General features: G+C 37.4%; 2 long non-coding RNA genes across 2 annotated transcripts in view; both read right to left on the bottom strand.

Annotated features, from left to right (window-relative positions):
• Positions 1 to 1,071: 1,071 nt before the first annotated feature.
• LOC110474666 (uncharacterized) lies at positions 1,072 to 12,600 on the bottom strand. Its single transcript, XR_002466133.2, has 4 exons — positions 12,369 to 12,600; positions 7,936 to 8,059; positions 6,995 to 7,134; positions 1,072 to 1,497 (listed from the first exon to the last, which is right to left on the bottom strand). It is a non-coding gene; the product is annotated as an uncharacterized LOC110474666 (long non-coding RNA).
• A 1,144-nt stretch (positions 12,601 to 13,744) lies between these two features.
• LOC116183296 (uncharacterized) overlaps positions 13,745 to 16,434 on the bottom strand; it is a 52,373-nt gene continuing 49,683 nt past the window's right edge. The window contains exon 10 of the long non-coding RNA XR_013339446.1: positions 13,745 to 13,964. This is a non-coding gene — a long non-coding RNA (uncharacterized LOC116183296). The remainder of the gene's footprint in view (positions 13,965 to 16,434) is intronic.

The following is a 16,434-nucleotide window of genomic DNA, read 5'->3' on the forward strand; positions in this document are numbered from 1 at the left end:
TTGCATGGGAGTTTTAAGGGATCATTCTTAATAAAAGTAGAAAGAGATGTACAAAAGGGTAGGCCAAAATATTCAAGGGAAAATAAAAGTGTGACTGGATCTTAATATCACCAGGTCTACACAAAGCAGCTCACATTTGAGAAGGAAGGGTTTTTCTAGTCCTCAGATGATTCTGTGAACCTACTTACTGCAGTTAGCACATGCTTTGGCCACTGTATATGCTTTAAAGAGCACTTTTTATTGTACAGGGCCTCTCAAACCATATGTCACTGATGTTGTTAATTCCAACAGAAAACATCCAAAAGGTTTCAGAAGGGTTTATAACTTGCCCAACAGCCACAAGGGCCAGGAGAGCCCAGTCAGGCATTCCAGGGAAGTGACACGTTTATTCTTCCTTTAAGCTAATTGGGAATTGACATTCCTAGAAGAGAAAACCGGATAAGGAAGAAGAGCAGAAAATTGAAAGAAAATAAGTAAAAAAAAGAAGCAATGAAAGGAAGAGGCTGACCTAGCTCAGTACTTCACTGAGTTTTAAAGCAGTCAGAAGAGATAAAATGATGAGGAGATAGTAACAATAAGAAATGGTTCAATGGTATCTGGAAAGAAGATAAAATGGAAGATGGAAAAGAATAGCCACTATCTCATAGTTTCTAAAAATACAAATACATATCTGCACTAGAAAACACAAGACAGGAATTTATGCAAATAACCTAGATAGTAGAACCAAGTCAAACAAAGAATACCCAGGCTGCCCAGGAATGTTGGGCTTAAGGTACAGAAGAAATCATCTACTTTGACTGTTTGAAGAGGCAAATGGCAGAAATGCTCATGTAGAATTCCAGCCAAGTGGTGAAAATTTTACTGAAACTGTACAAAGACACAGAAAGATCTTGGAATTTACTGCTGATGATAAAGATCAGCACACACAGAAGAAACAATCAAAAAGATACAAGAATAAATGGTCTCTACCACAAAACTCTGAATCAGAGAAGAAGAGAAAATGTAGGGGAAGAATCCGCTAGGTCGTTTCACGACTCTTGAACATTGAGTTTTCTGACATTGGTTCTTGGTTACATTATGTATCCTTCGGTTAGATGTTTCTCTCCCATGTCACCTCATTTTCTGAAAAAATTCTACACTCAGTTGTAATACCAAGACTCACGGTGAGCAGCGTTGAAACTCAGGGAATCGAATTTTCTCTTCTTTATTCCTCTGGTGGCCACCTTCTCAGACCTGCACACCATCCCTGCTATGGCGGCAGCAGCAATGGAGAGGCTGGAGAGATCTGTCCCTGCTTTGATGTGCTGCTCCAAGTGCTCTTGCTGTAGCAGTAGTGCCAAACTGGATCTATCACACCTCCAAAGCTGCAAATCATACACAGACTTGCTTGAAGTTTCATCTGCTACACCCTCCTATGCTCCTCACACTGCTCATATTTGGACTTAACTCTCTAAGTACTGGACTGCAAGAAGAGTTCAGATCAAAGTCTTGGGCTGTCTGCAAAAAAAAAAAAAAAAAAAAAAAAAAAAATCAGAATTTAGTGTTTTCTTTAGTCTTATATCCTAAGTAATATTTTAATCTCCTTAAATATTGAAAAATTGTTTGTACTGAATGATTACTGTTTCTATCAATATTACACTGAACTTTAGGGGAAAGGATGCTTTCCCTCTCCCATGTAATTTGTTAGGAGTGATTTAGAATTACTTATATATATAAGGAGCTGCATTAGTTTATATGAACTGCAGACCCCTGAGAAGACAATAGTGGGCTTTTAAGATTGTTTACTTTAAACCTTACTCTAGCATCTAAATTCTAGATTTACTAAGTGATACCCAGAACTCCTCTGTTCTCTCCTGACCCTTGGCAGATTCAAATGGGTAAATACAATTTTACAAGTAAAGGTTTACAAAGTAGTAGGTAACAATTGAATTAAACTCTTACAAAGGCTAAGGAGAGAGAAAGTAGATGAATTCTGCAAAACTGGATTCTAGAAACCTTACAGAGAATAAAGAGAAATTATCAAATCCAATAAAAATGAATTAACAGGTAAAATTAATTACTTACACAAAAACTTAATAGTTTATTGTGACAGGATGAAGTGTAGAAGAACAATTTCTTAATCATTTACTAAATTACGTCTTGGAATATCTGGCCCTAGAGCTCAAACTGTGACATACTATTCAAAATTTCCATTATTTTTTCTTAAAACACATAGCTAAGAGATTTTTACTGTGCTGTATTGTTAGGCAGGAAATTCCAGCACAGCCCTGGATATAATATAATACCCTGATTAGATAACTATCTATTTGTTAATGACATTTTGTGAACAAAAATATAGGATACAGCATATACTTGAAAAGGTAATCACAAAAAGAAAGTAACCAGATCCTGACCACAGCATGAACCTTTCTCCTTTAGCTTTAGTGAAGTTTGGTGAATTAACACCAGGCACAGATTTGATATGGCATGTTTTCAGTGTTCATTTGCATTCTCCCCAGTGAATTCCCTATACTACAAAGGACCTTGTGCACTGCTTGCTTTGCACACAGAATAATGAAGATGCCATGTGATCTGCCAGCAAGAGAGCTGTGAAGAAAATTGAGTAATTATTGCTGACTACATTTTGCACAATCTTTGCATAAGCAAGAAGTTCTTATTTTGAAAACATTTATCTTTTGTCTAAGCCATACATCACAGTTTAATTTGACAGAAGGAAAAAACCCAAAGAATAAGAAACTCTCCATGTAAAAAATTGAGAATGTCTTGCAAGACAACCAGGATATCAATATCTCAATGAAGGCATTTCATCTAGAAAAATGTAGTAAGTTCTTGAAGATAGACACATCCCTTTCTTTGAGGATTTTTGAGATTTAAACACATAATGGAGTAATGAAGACTATCATTGTGGAAAAAAGCACCATTATCTTGTGAAATCAGTGTCAACTTCTGTGTAGCATTCACCACTCCCAAGAACACAACCCCGCTGTTTTCTCAGGTGCCCATCTGAGCCTCACACATGTCACTCACTACAGATGTGCATCTTGCACTGTATTTTTTGGCTCAGCCTCCTCCTGCTCATCTCAAATATGCAGGCCCTCTAGGTTCACTAAGTGCTTTGAACAGAGCAAGACAGAAAAGTAAACAGCACCTTGGCACATACTTGGCCACTGGTCTGATGGGGCCCATCCTATCTAACTGTTAGTGCACTCTCATGGTTTTCCCATATGAAACTAAGCAGTGCTGTGGCAGCAATCAAGAGCTGCACAGACCAGGAATTAGTTCTGACCAGCTCTATGCCACCACCACCATTTTGTGAGCAGAGCATGGGAAAAGCTAAGCCATATGGATACTAGCCTTTTCATACTACTAGTCCTCAGGACCACAAAATGCCCTTCATAATTTTATTAATACAGATGTATCCTTAAAAGTCAGCTCTCTGAGTGCTCAAGAAGAGATGGCTGACATCCAAATCAGAAAAGCCTGGAGCTATTCATACAGAAACAGGAACTATGTAAGAGCCTGCCAACAGAAGAAACAGATGTTTTCTGTGCTACAGAACTTAGAAATCCTCAAGAGCTACTCCCCACTGAATCAAACAAAACAAACAACAAAAAAATAAACCCAAAACAAAATCCAAAGCAAATCTGGGGTCAGTATTAGTTTAACATAGAACCATAAACCCTAAAAACATAGTTCTTGTTGGCTGGGATTTAAGCACTCAAGCGGATAGATGTGTATTTATGCCCTCAAAGGAGAAACTATGTCAGCTGGCCAAAACTGAGCTCTGATGGGGCTTCACAAGTTCCTCTCAGATTCACAGATAAAAATAGATGTTCTGTCAGTAGCAAGACAAACCACAAGGAAAAGGCTAATGTTTCTTAATGAAATAGGATTTGGAAATGAAAGACAATAATTTAAAATTAATCATAAAAATATATACAAGATTGCCTGTGGCAATGCAGGACACCTACTCTGCCTATGTTTGACTTCAATTCTGGTTGAAGCATGAACTTACTGTACTCCTAAATTCCATAGAAAATGGGAGCCAGCTAAGTCCTGATAGGACTATAGAAGAGGAGACCATTCTAAGGATGTGATGACCGAAGTAGTCATGCCAAGTTTGAAGAAAATTGAAGAAATGGCATTCCTCTAAAACTAGAAAATTTAGTTCTTAATGCTGGGACTTCATAAAAACCACTGAGGGACAGTAAACTTTACATGAGGAAAACACACTGTGAAGAAACTTGCTCAAGGATGGAAGAGCAAGTATTTGAAATACCCATCAGCAGCTCATGAAGAAAACTGGCTGCACATGGACTGAATAACAGAGATTCAGTTCAAAAGAAAAATCATTTAACATGTCTGACTTTATATAGCAATGTTTACCAGCACTGAGGAGACCTGGAAAACATTCAAAGATGAAATGCTGCAGAGTATACTTACTGCAAATAGTCCATTTGAAGGTATGCTTGTGCAGGGCATGAGGGCTGCAAGGCATTTAGGCATGGTGTTCACATCTTTGGGGAAAAGCTGAAGGGTTACCATGACCAATAAAATAAAGTAGAGTAAAGTAAGGTAGAGCAAATGGAGCTCCAGAGACAGCAAGACTGACTGATGTCATCATATTTATGCTTTTGAAAAATAATAGCTTCTTTTGGCCTTTACTTTTCCAAGAAATTTTGGTGATGTGCAGAGTATTTAAGAGTGATTACTGCACAGAGATTTGGGATATTGAAAAAATTCTGGAACTCAAGTAAATCACTGAGCTTCAGAAATGCCTCATCTTTTGTGTGACTTAGACCCATCAGCACATTAACATCTACAGTGTTCATCAGCTTTGTTTGCTTGAGCATCATTCTTCCCCTATAATTTATTTCATAATTTGCTATTAAAGTTTTTGAAATTCTCAGGTGCCTGTCACAACCCTTCAGTTGTGGATCCATATTTTATAATGGTGCAACCCATTGTCTTCACCTGGCATACTTTCAACTCAAATTTGCACCTACATGGTGTGTTCTCAGTACATTGACAGCAGAATTGATTACAATGTCCAGATTGAAAACAAGCAAAACAAAACCAACACAAAACCAAAGAGATTCAAAGAATAGCACTGTGTAGTTTTGGTTCCTGAGCTACTGATTCCTCAGCATAAACAGAACTGAAGGATGTAAGATTATAAGGGAGCTCAAGGGAAAATGTGGCTTAATGTAGGATGTTGATTTTTTTGAAATGAAATGGAAAAATGAGACTGTATCACTTCATTGAACTTTAACATTATTAAACTGTCTGAATTTACCCTTTTGTTCTCTTTCACATTATATTAGTCTTTTATTCTTCAAATCTAGGGAAATGAAGAGGTGATAGGTCACCCTGCACTAACTAAAATTTTATATAGATATCTAGCAGTGTGTTAACTCATGAAATTTATGTCTCCTTCAGTATTATAATGTCACTACTTTGCTTCCCTGCAACATGAATAGGTATCTCCCGTTCTTGCCTCCAGAAGTGCTAATTTGCACAGTAGGGGACTGATAAATTGTTGCAAAGTAAAAGGAGTTTCAAAGCTGGCTTTCAGAAAGCCCTTAAAAAAAAAAAAAAAGAAGAAGAAAAAAAAGGAAAAGTAAGAAAAGAAAAGAAGAAATTACTTTGCGAATAAGGAAAACATAAAGAGTAAAAATGTGAAAAGAGAAAATGAAGAGAGATATTAGAAATAATTTTTCTCCATTCTTTCTTAAAAAATATACAAATGCAATAATAATGAAACAGAGACAAATAGCACAGTCGGAAAGAAAAATGCAGAAGGTAAGCACCACTATTGACCATGGCACTGAAGTCTGTAAACCACAAAATTATACAGAATATGTCACACTAGATTGTATAAAAGTCTCAATTGGCTTTTAAACTGCAAAATTAATTTTTGGAATGAAGAAGTAATGGCAAAAAACTTAGGAGGGAACTTCAGCAAAACTAAAACAGGGTTGGAAAAAGAGAGAAGAGAGGGGGGAAAAAGAGAAAGTGGTATGTTATAAAATATAAGAACTTGCTAAAAACTCATAGTCAAATCTGAATGCTCTTTAGAACAGTGGTGGTTAAAAGCCTCAGAAAATTGAGAAACAAAGCCTGCAGAGGAGATCACCATAGAATAATCTGCTATAGGAAGGCTCTTCCAATCCCCAATCAAGCAGATTATTTTAATACAGTAAATATGAGGCATATATCCTTTTCAAAGCATTCTCATTCTTAAGGGTTAATGGTTTTCAGGCTTCTCATTTTCTTATCAGCTACTTAGATGTTTCAGATGATGAGTGAATCAAAGCCTACCTAACTTGAAAGTTCCTAAAGATGCCACTGCAAAACCAGTTTTCCCAGCTACTGATTTCCAGTTCTCAGGAGAGAACTACAGTTTCCCTCCAAAGCAGTGTCTCTAAAACAGAGTTTTGGACAGATACTTGTTGCAATTATGGTATCGTGTTCTGTGTATTGCTAAACAGTTTTAAATCTGAAAACACCTACATGTATACTTTATTTTTCTAATTTTATATGGCATAGGAAAAGTAGAAAGAATTAACATTTTCTGTGAAATCATTTGTGCAAAATTTAAGAGTTGGGTACACATATGGAATTACTACGTGTATAAGCAGGAAGAGTATTTACAATTGCATTAACAGCAGCCCAGGCTCCTCATGAGCACCTTCTCTCTGAAGTGCCTCATTATGTCCAGGACATGAAGCTAAGGCACAGAGCAGCTGTGTGACTTTCCCGTGGAGAGACAGGAAGTCAACAGCCAGATCTAGGAGCAGAACTTGGTGTACACCAACCTCCACACAGGCAGGTTATTACAGGGGCAACGCAGGAGAGGCAAATGCGGTGCCACACGTCAGCAAGTAAGCTTTCAAGAAAAGTATGCCAACATATGCTGGGTTATGAGATAACTGAAATATGTTGCTATTTTGATCAGCTCATCACTGTTTCTTGCCCCTGAAATATGCCTTACATTCTACTGCAGCCACAGCCTCAGGAATCACCTCCAGGAGCGTTCACTGATGTCCATCAAGCCCAGGGCTCAGACTTCTTTTCTAAACCCTGAAGTTATGACCTTCATGTCTTCATCACTGAACAGATCTGGAACCTCTCCTGTGAAAAGACAAAGGGGGAGGTAGCACTTGACAAATAATCTTCTACATGGTATTTAGGCCAATGAGGTTTAAGCACATAACCAGAGCTACAGTATGATGCTACATATATCTAGTAACAAAACAGTCTCATCCTTCTCCCTGTGTCTTTTAGCTTAGAAGGATTATTCTTTTTTTCTTTTTTATTTTTTATGGGTAGGAAACAACTTTATTTTGAATTTTCCCTGATAGGATGTTCACTTCTAAATTATGTTCTCCTCAGAATGGTAGCTCTTTTTTTCACAGGCTGTTCAAACTTTTTACTAGTCTGGTTGCAAAAGTAAATATAACTTTACAAAAAATCATTCAAGATGTACTCCAACTGTCCAGAGGTGCATTTTTTTCTTCCATCTTATCCTCCTTCTTATCTTATCCACCCCCACATTCAGAGTTCAGATTTTCTAATCTTCAAAACATGGGTGAATCTTCATTGCTACATGCTACACTTGTGCAGTCATGGTGACATTGCTTGAAATTAGTGAAATCACACCAAAGCAAAAAGAACATTTATTCAGAGGGACATTCTTATTTCCCCCAAATCAATGCACTTTTGCATTATAAGCCTTAGCAATTTGTCTCCTAAACAGACCATGCTTTCTTAACCAAGTTTGACTCAATGCTCAGGTTGAATGGCTTGACACGGCCTCTCTAAAATCTCTTCCTACAAATACCCAAAAGAGAAATAATCACTTTAAAGTTCAATGAAAACACAGATCATTTGTCATTGGAAAAGATCTTTCAAGAAATTTGTTGGTTTAATCACCTGATGCCAACAAGTCATTAATCAGCACAAGAAAGCATTCATCTGGAACTTGGGCATCTGTCAGCAAAAACACTGTGGGCATGTTCTTGGCACCCGTCTTGATGTAGAAACTGGCAAGATCTACCTGTAAGGAAAGGAGGCAATCACTCATATTCTGTTAAAATGTTGATACAGAAAAAGTGTGGCAACACATTGCTGTTTTTGTGGTGGCAACACATTGCTGACTTCTCCGTACTTTTTTTCAGTTTATTTACATATCATTAATTTGCTGTATAACATCCAAAGTGAAATGCAGTTTGCCATTTTTTCCCTTCTATGAGACACTGAAGTTTTGACATCATCTAGTGGTAAAGATTGAAGAAATCTCCCCATGAATGTACTAAAAAGGGATATTGCAGCCATGAAAGCTCCCATCAAGAACAGCCATTGCCATACCAAAAAATGTGTGGGAAGAATCAGATTGAAGAATCAGATCCATTTTAAATTCTAGTTTTTTTGAAAGACCTTTTTTTTTTGCTAGTGAATTTATTTAGAAAAGCTTTCTTATCTGCAAAAAACCCCAACAAAAGTGAGGTGTGCAGTTTCCCTGAGGGAGACATTGTGTGGGACCATGTGGTATAAACATGGAATGTTTTTTGGCTTGGGTTTCCAGAAAGAAAGCAACTCACATCAGTTGCATTTGAGTGTGACCAAATTTGAAATACAGAATAAGGTCAATGCTGGCTGTTATGACCAAGCTGTCACAAAACCTAACAAAGCAAATCTTCAGGCTTGTTAACAGAGGCTTAGAAAATTTCCTGCTTGGAAAACAGCTGGGAGGAAATGACAACTTAAGTCCACATCTTACACTGCACCGCATTTGACCAGGGAAGGAGGGCACAAGAAGTTAGACACCATGAACACACTAAAGAGCACACTGCCATTTTCAAAGCAGAACAGCATCTACCTTCCCCTGAAAACCAGAGACTGAGAAAGTCTTGAGCTACACACGCCATGGTAGCTTGGCTCTGGACCAAGGTAACAGAAGGGCTTTTTGGGGACTGGCATCCACCAAATTTGGCCACAATCAGATCCTTATTCAGCCACATTTGAGATTCAGAAATATTGGTTGTACACACAGAGTGAAACTGTAAATGTTCCCTCCTTTGCTGTTTACTCACACAGGGCTCAGTCTTGCAAGGTCTGTACACCTGAAAAGAGCATTTCACTCAATTACATTCCTAATCTTTGTATATGGACAGTTTAGGCGACTAAAGGACTCACATACAACAAGAACAAAATTTTTTCCAATGACACATGTCACACACGTTCAATGACACACAAAAATTTATACTAAATCACTAACTATAAGCACCAGAACTCCAACCACATCCCTGTAACATGTGAAACAGCTGCCTTGGAAAAAGTGGAGAAACGACTAAAATTCTGTGAAGTATATAAGGGGACAGACATTAAAATATATTTTTACCACCCAGTTTTAAAAAAATACAGAAAAGAGGTACAGCCAGAAACCACAGGAACCATAGGAGTTTTTAGTGTAAATTCCACTGTTTTGCCTGTGATTTTATCAAGCTTGTGCAACAACAAAACACATTCTTGAAGCTGTGAACTCAACAGACTAAAATAATATCTATTAGTTTACCCTGAGGCCCTGGTTTCTTCTGTGTAATTTGGAAAACCTCCAGGGAGCAGATGTATCCTGCCAGCCGAGACAAGCTCTTTACTACCTACTCCAATCAGAAGTTCATAACCCCTAGAAGCTTATAGGAAAGGACTGATTCAGCACCTGATGACAAAACATCAATAAAGTAACAGTAACGTAATTTCAACAACCTTCTCAGTGAAGTTCCTCAATTCCTTTTAATTGCACCAAACCTTCTACCCCTCCCCTCTTTTCTTTTTTCTTTTTTGTCTGTTTTTGAGATAATGTTCTCCTGACACCTAAAGGTACATTATCTTCACCTCAGCATTTGCTACTGCTTGCAATATTCCAGCAAGTGGAAAGAAACGTTCTTTTCCTTTATCAAATATTGAAGGTCTGCAAAAGTTGTCTGGTTACACATTCTTTACACTGAGTTGCTCCAAAGCATCTCACCAGGAATCTGATGGGCTCTGAGTGAACTCAGAACAGAGACCCAGTGAACTTGAAGGGAGGTTCACTGGGCCGTAGGAGCACATGAGAATTTCGTATCTGGCAGTTTGCATCAGAAAGGCCAAAGGACAATGAATCACTGAATGACAAATCTGCATCAAACTTTAACTAACTCTTGGAATATCTGTCCCAGACTAATTAAAGCATGCTGTTATTTGCTGATCATAGAGCACCATAGGAGGAATGAGGACAGATGAGGACTTGCCCCAAAATTAGATGACAGCTAATTGCTAAAATTTTGAAATGTGTGTATTGAGGTAATTCCTCCCACAGAAAACTGTTTCAGCCATTGAAAGAAATCACTTGTAGTTTATATTCTAATAATTTATATAAGCATTTAAAATTATTTTCAAAATTTCATTTTTTTAAAATTAGATGCAGATTCTAAGGGCTGAAAGAACAGAGATTGGAGACAACAGGTTGGACCTTTTGCTTAATTTTTCCTACATGTATTAATGAGATGTCCCTTCATTCTCTTTATGTCTCATACCACTGAAAAAATTATTGAAAAGAGCCTTGAAAAAAAATTATGAGAACCTTCTTAAATAAAGGTATAATGTGTCTAATCTGGCTGCATCTAATAAAGAGCTAAAAACCTGTACAACCAAAACATTACCGGAAGCTAATACTCTTTGACTTCACTGTAGAACTTTGTCAGCCTTATTCATGATTTCACAATGGATCCATAAAAAAAAAAAAAAAACCAACATAAGAGATGCAGAAAAAACTTACAGGATTTAATTTCACAACCACTTTTCCAGGACTGCCAAACTGTAAGCCTAAGACACCCTACCACTTTGTTTGCCAAACTGAGATACCATTCAGTCACTAGACTTTGGAGAGAAAATAATAGCTTACCAACATTTTCAAGCAAAACTAGTGATACCTGAGAAGGCATCTGTCTGCAGGTCTGATGATTATCACATCAACCTTTAAATCAGCCTAAAAAAAGAAAAAAAATCTATGGTCCCTATGAAAGGTGCCCATGATTATCTTTGAAATTTAAGCATATCTTTAATCCTCTTGGAGTGAAACTCCTACAATAGATTGCTTTGTCAAGGGTGCCTTCGCTTATATAGCACTTGTCTGATTATGGGCAAAGTGAAAACCATTGACACTGAAATCCTAGTAGAACTCGCTGAGAATAGAAGTTTGTGTGTTAAACCATTTGACACTGCAAATAATACAAACTGCTTCAACAAAGCTAATCTCTGCCAGCAGGGGCCTCTGTCTCTTTCTGGAAATCACTGATATTACACATGACCAGAGTGATGGCACCTGTTGAAGAAAGATTACAAATAATGACAAGGAACAACAATGAAGTCTGTGCCTCCCTTAGTCAGCAAAATCTTCATCTTCAAAAAACTGGCTGGTTTTCTTCTGGGCAGGAAAGAATAGCAAATGTAGTAAATCAGGTTTTAGAAACAGAAGCTGAGATTTGGAACCATGATTGCCTTACACAAAAAAAACAAATTACATTAAACTGATGTAAGGTAAGCATACATATGAAAAAAAAAGGTATGGGTAAATAAAATAAATCTATGATGATGCTTAGAAGTGTTGGCTTGTTTAGATTTAAAATGTACAAGGCTGGGCAGCAAAGCAATTCTAGGTCTGCCCTGCAGTGACATTATTTACTGTATGCTTAAGGTATTGTCTTTGCTTCAAACTAAACTAATTTTAAAAGCACTTTCCTTTCTTGGGAATGAAAGACAAATATTGTTTTTCTTATAAAGGCCTGCTACATCATTAACTAATTAAAAGATAAGGCAAAATATCTACAGCATTATAGATTATCTCTCCAGCCTCAGAAAATAAGTGGTGTTAATTCCTGTGGAGTAGAAAAAAACCCTGGTGAATCTCTGTTCAAAGAAACAAAGTGGAGGTTACTTTTAACACTGAGCCACAATCTGCTCTTCCATAAGGGCACCAGTGAAATCCATTTATCAGCTCTGGTGGTCCATGGTGCCCTGTATAAACCTTTCATTAAGAGTGTTACAAGTTTGCACTGCAACAAGCCCTGAACAGCAAAAAGCAATGACTTCATGCAAGAAAAGCATCATGATGGATTATATGTTCCCTTCAGAGATATTCCAGTTACACCCACTGCAAGGCACCCTCAGACAAGGCTGGGATCACAGAAGGCCTGCCATTGTAGCTCCCTAGAAACTCCTCAAGTAGCTCCCCACTGCTACATAAGAGTTCCAATAAATAAGACCTGTCACCACTCAGTTTTTAACTTGCTGGCACAAGGTAGAACACTTTCCAGTTACCAACGTACCTCAAAATACTTGTCTGTAGTGTCCATCATCATTTTATAACAGACATTAGAGTCTGCTTTCCACTAGTTTATCCCCGTAGGCATGTGCTGACTCATGACCAAAGATAATAAATATAATTTGGTTGCTGTAAGCACTTGGGTGTAGCAAACAAAATGCCCTAAAGAAAAAAAAAATTGTAATGATGTCATCTGGCATCAAAATAGGATGTCTTAAGGAGGACTAACTGATATATTCTGCAAAGACATTAGTTATCCTTAGTAGATATCCAGCAGACATTGTGCTTGAATCTATATATTCTTGAACATGAACCAGGATGTCTCTAGAATTAGCAAGTTCTCCAGCCAGTTGAATATGCAAAATATAGTTAAAACAAATGTCTGCTCTCCACTCACTGGCACATTTAGGTGGGCCATTATGGCTTGAGGCTCCAGGGCAGTACAGGACACACAGAAACATCAGCACTGCCAGGACCTTCTGTGGTCACTAGCCCTGTTTTCAATATTGCTCAAGAAAACAGGACAGAAGTCATCACGACAAAATTTCCTCAAACCTCCTTCTTTCATAACTTCCATGCCAGGAGAGATGCAAACATGCATGATGGGTCTGTACAATCCCACCAAAACAAGTTGTGTGGTGTACAAGAGGACCTGACAAGTCCTTGCCTCCTTCCCTTCACAGTGGTCTATGGGGTAAGCAGACAAAAAAATATTTTGTGAAAGAACAGATCTGCACTCTAAGGAACAGGAAAACAGATAAAAACAAACCAGGATCAGACTCACATGTTTTTACAAGTGAGGGAAGGATTTGCTGACCCTGTTAAATCCTTCCCTCTGTCTTGAATCTTGGCTCTGGTGTTCAGCTACCCTTTGAAAACTACCCCATGGAAAGGGTTGTCCAGCCCTGTAGCAGGATACCCAGGGATGTGGTTGAGTCAACATCCCTGGAGGTATTTAAAAGATGTGTGGACGTGGCACTTAGTTACGTGGTTTAAGGGTGGACATGGCAGTGCTAGACTAATAGCTGGTGTCATTCATCTTAGAGGTCTTTTGCAACCTAAATGACTTTGTGATTTTATTATTATTTTTTCAGAGCTCCTTCAACCTCTGAAACCAACCAAAAAATTAAGCACAGCAAACTTTGCAAACCATTGCTCTATCTCCACTAAATATATTTTCTGTCTCAGGTTTCTACCCATCTGATCTACCTGACCATGGTCACTTTAGGGCAGGGACTATCTTCTACTTTGTACAAAAAACTCCTGTTCTGCACCACTCCACCATCCAATGTCCATCGTTAGATTGTAAAGATCAGCAATAACAAGAGTGTTGTCAGGTACGTGAGCCCATGATACAGACCTGAAAGCCATTGGAGAGGTCTCTCATATTATGGATGCAGTGGAACCTCATATCAGTTGCTGCAAAGTTTTGAATCCTTGCCTGGTAAAGATATATTTCTGCTTGTACTATGGCTCAAATATTTTTGATTATTGGTGGAACAAAAGCTTGTTGCTGGAACTGGAAACAAACTATCTTTCTGTAGATGGTAATCAGGGAATCTGAAGAAAGGAACTTGGAGGCAAATACTGCAGAATGTCCCTGAAAATAAGAAGGGAAAAGGAGATGAAGATTCTCTAGCATCAGACAGCAGATAAAAGTCAACCAAGTGTTAAATGACTAGACAGCCTGGTGACCATACAGCTACTTGTGTGTCACAGAAAATACTTCATTTCTAGCCTCATCCTTGATGCATTCCACAGCAGTTGCATGTCTGGTTATGAGCCCCAAGGGCACAGCTGACAGGTGGATGACCACATGAGTCTTCAATTCAGGGAATTCTCAATGTCATAATAAATTTAGTGTGTCTCTTCCCATTTAGCTATAAGAACAGCAAGATTTTCAACCTGTACTAAATATCAAACACTATATTTTCTCCTATTCCCTTTCATCTGCTAGCTATTGTAGTGGAAAGCTAAATAGTAATTATTTAATATATTAAATACAGGATCACTATAACAGGACACTTCAAACCCTAGCTGGCGCTTAGGTTTGATAATGAAGCTGCCAGCTTACTGCCAGCATAAAGGAAACATAGTGAAAATTATGAATTTCTTTAATAGTTAGCTTCTGCCTATTGTAACTGAGAAAGAAAATGTAACTTGATTAATATTAGTGACAAAACTGAAGCACTGTACATTTCTGAGGCTTAACCTCAGTTGAAGATTCAACAGTTCTGTTCTACAGGAAATCTGGAATACAAATATCCATGGAAGTATCGAATTGGGATTGACATTTTAAAATTAAGAATAATCACGCATTTTCTAGCACATAATAATTTTGTTCAAAATTTCTGTTGCAATTAAGGTACCACATTTTTACAAAGCTTCTGATGATAAAGGGTTTCTTTGTAATAAAACTGGCTGCAAACACACTCGGAAAGTAAAGCATGGTCAAAAGAAGTACAAATCAGTTTCAGAATGCACACAATCATCATTCATCACAGATTAGAGCAAAATTAGCTGATCTCAATAAGAAAAAAACCAGCAAAGATCAACATGGAGTATGAGGGGGCATGCTCCTCTCTTTGCTGCATTATCCAATACTTGTTCTGGTTCTTCAGATGACACAGCTCCTGGTGAATTAAAAGGAGGCCACCTAAAAAGTGGATAGAGATTAAAATGAAATAAAATAAAATAAATTCTAACAGGGCTCTGAGTTGCTAAAAATTTGTATTCTTTTTGTCCAAATGGGAAGAAAATCTTATTTCTTTAGATGTTAGTGCACACATCCACTATGACAAGCAGGTCTTTAAAAGAAATTCTGAAGAAGGAAAATTCATGAATTATGTAGTTATTCCCTGCTCAATTCAACAAATCCTTCCTTCTCAGAACTTCATAAAATAATGCATTCTCTTTCTTTGTACATGTTTGCAATGAGTTTTACTCCATTTTAGAATTCTTAAGTAGTTATATTAAATTCCTGAATTTCATGGTCAGCATTTTTCCTGATTTGATCTGTTTTGTAGATCTCTTTTAAATATTTTAAATTTTTGACTAGGTTTTGGTTTAAAAGAATTCAAAACCATTCAAAAGAAAGAAACCCTCTTAAGCGCTAGGGATTTTGAGATCCTAACTCTGAAATCTTTGTGAAAGAATAAAAGGCTACTTGTCTCAAAAAGAATATAGTTTTGGGAAGAAAACAGGAGAGTACTGTGATGTTATCTTTTCATGTCACCAAGTTAGAACTGACTGATTTCTCCAAGCCAGAGATATTTCAGGTTTGAGTATTCACTTCCTTTTTTTCCCTCTTTACATCTTGTTCCTTAACAAGATATTAAGCTGATACTTGGTGTCACTCCTTCATGGGATGAAGTATGACCAAGTGAAAAAATTCATACAATTCACCTGCATTAAAAGATGCAAGAACACTGCAGATCATTGAAAATGGTTTCTTTGTAAGTCATGTATTTTCTTCATGTCATATAAGATGACATGAATACATGACATCTGAACAAGAATCTGATACGTATTTATGATAACAGTGAAGTATTTACACAAAATACTGGTCTTCCTGTAACAAAATGAACTAAAACACTAATCAGTTGATTTTGGACTGGAAACTTTATATTTACACGGGTTCTGGTGAAGGAATACAATATATTTTAATTGCCAAAAAAATTAAATTATCATTTGGAAAGTAAGAAGGTTGTCACCTACTCTAGGTGGCACTGCCTTGATGTCTTGGACTAGATGATCTCCAGAGGTTCCTTCTAGACCCAACAGTTCTGAGATTCTCTGATTCAGATGAATTTCCCAAAGCAACTGAATTACTTTCAGTATTCATCTTCTATGCTTTTATTCTCATGGCAGAAAAAGACTGTTCACCTGTCTTTACAAGTGAAGAAATTGTTGTCCTTACAGGTGAAGAAAACATAGAGGGTTAGAGGCTAAACACCTGCTATTTAGGGAATCAGTTTCCATATCTCAGCCATCCCTGCTCTCTGTAGTCAATCAGTGGGGCCAATATCCAGCAACTCCATCAAAAGCAGCTGAAGGACACTTTCCTTCCA

This window comes from Lonchura striata, chromosome 1 (assembly GCF_046129695.1).
Source record: "Lonchura striata isolate bLonStr1 chromosome 1, bLonStr1.mat, whole genome shotgun sequence".
Taxonomy (NCBI): domain Eukaryota; kingdom Metazoa; phylum Chordata; class Aves; order Passeriformes; family Estrildidae; genus Lonchura; species Lonchura striata.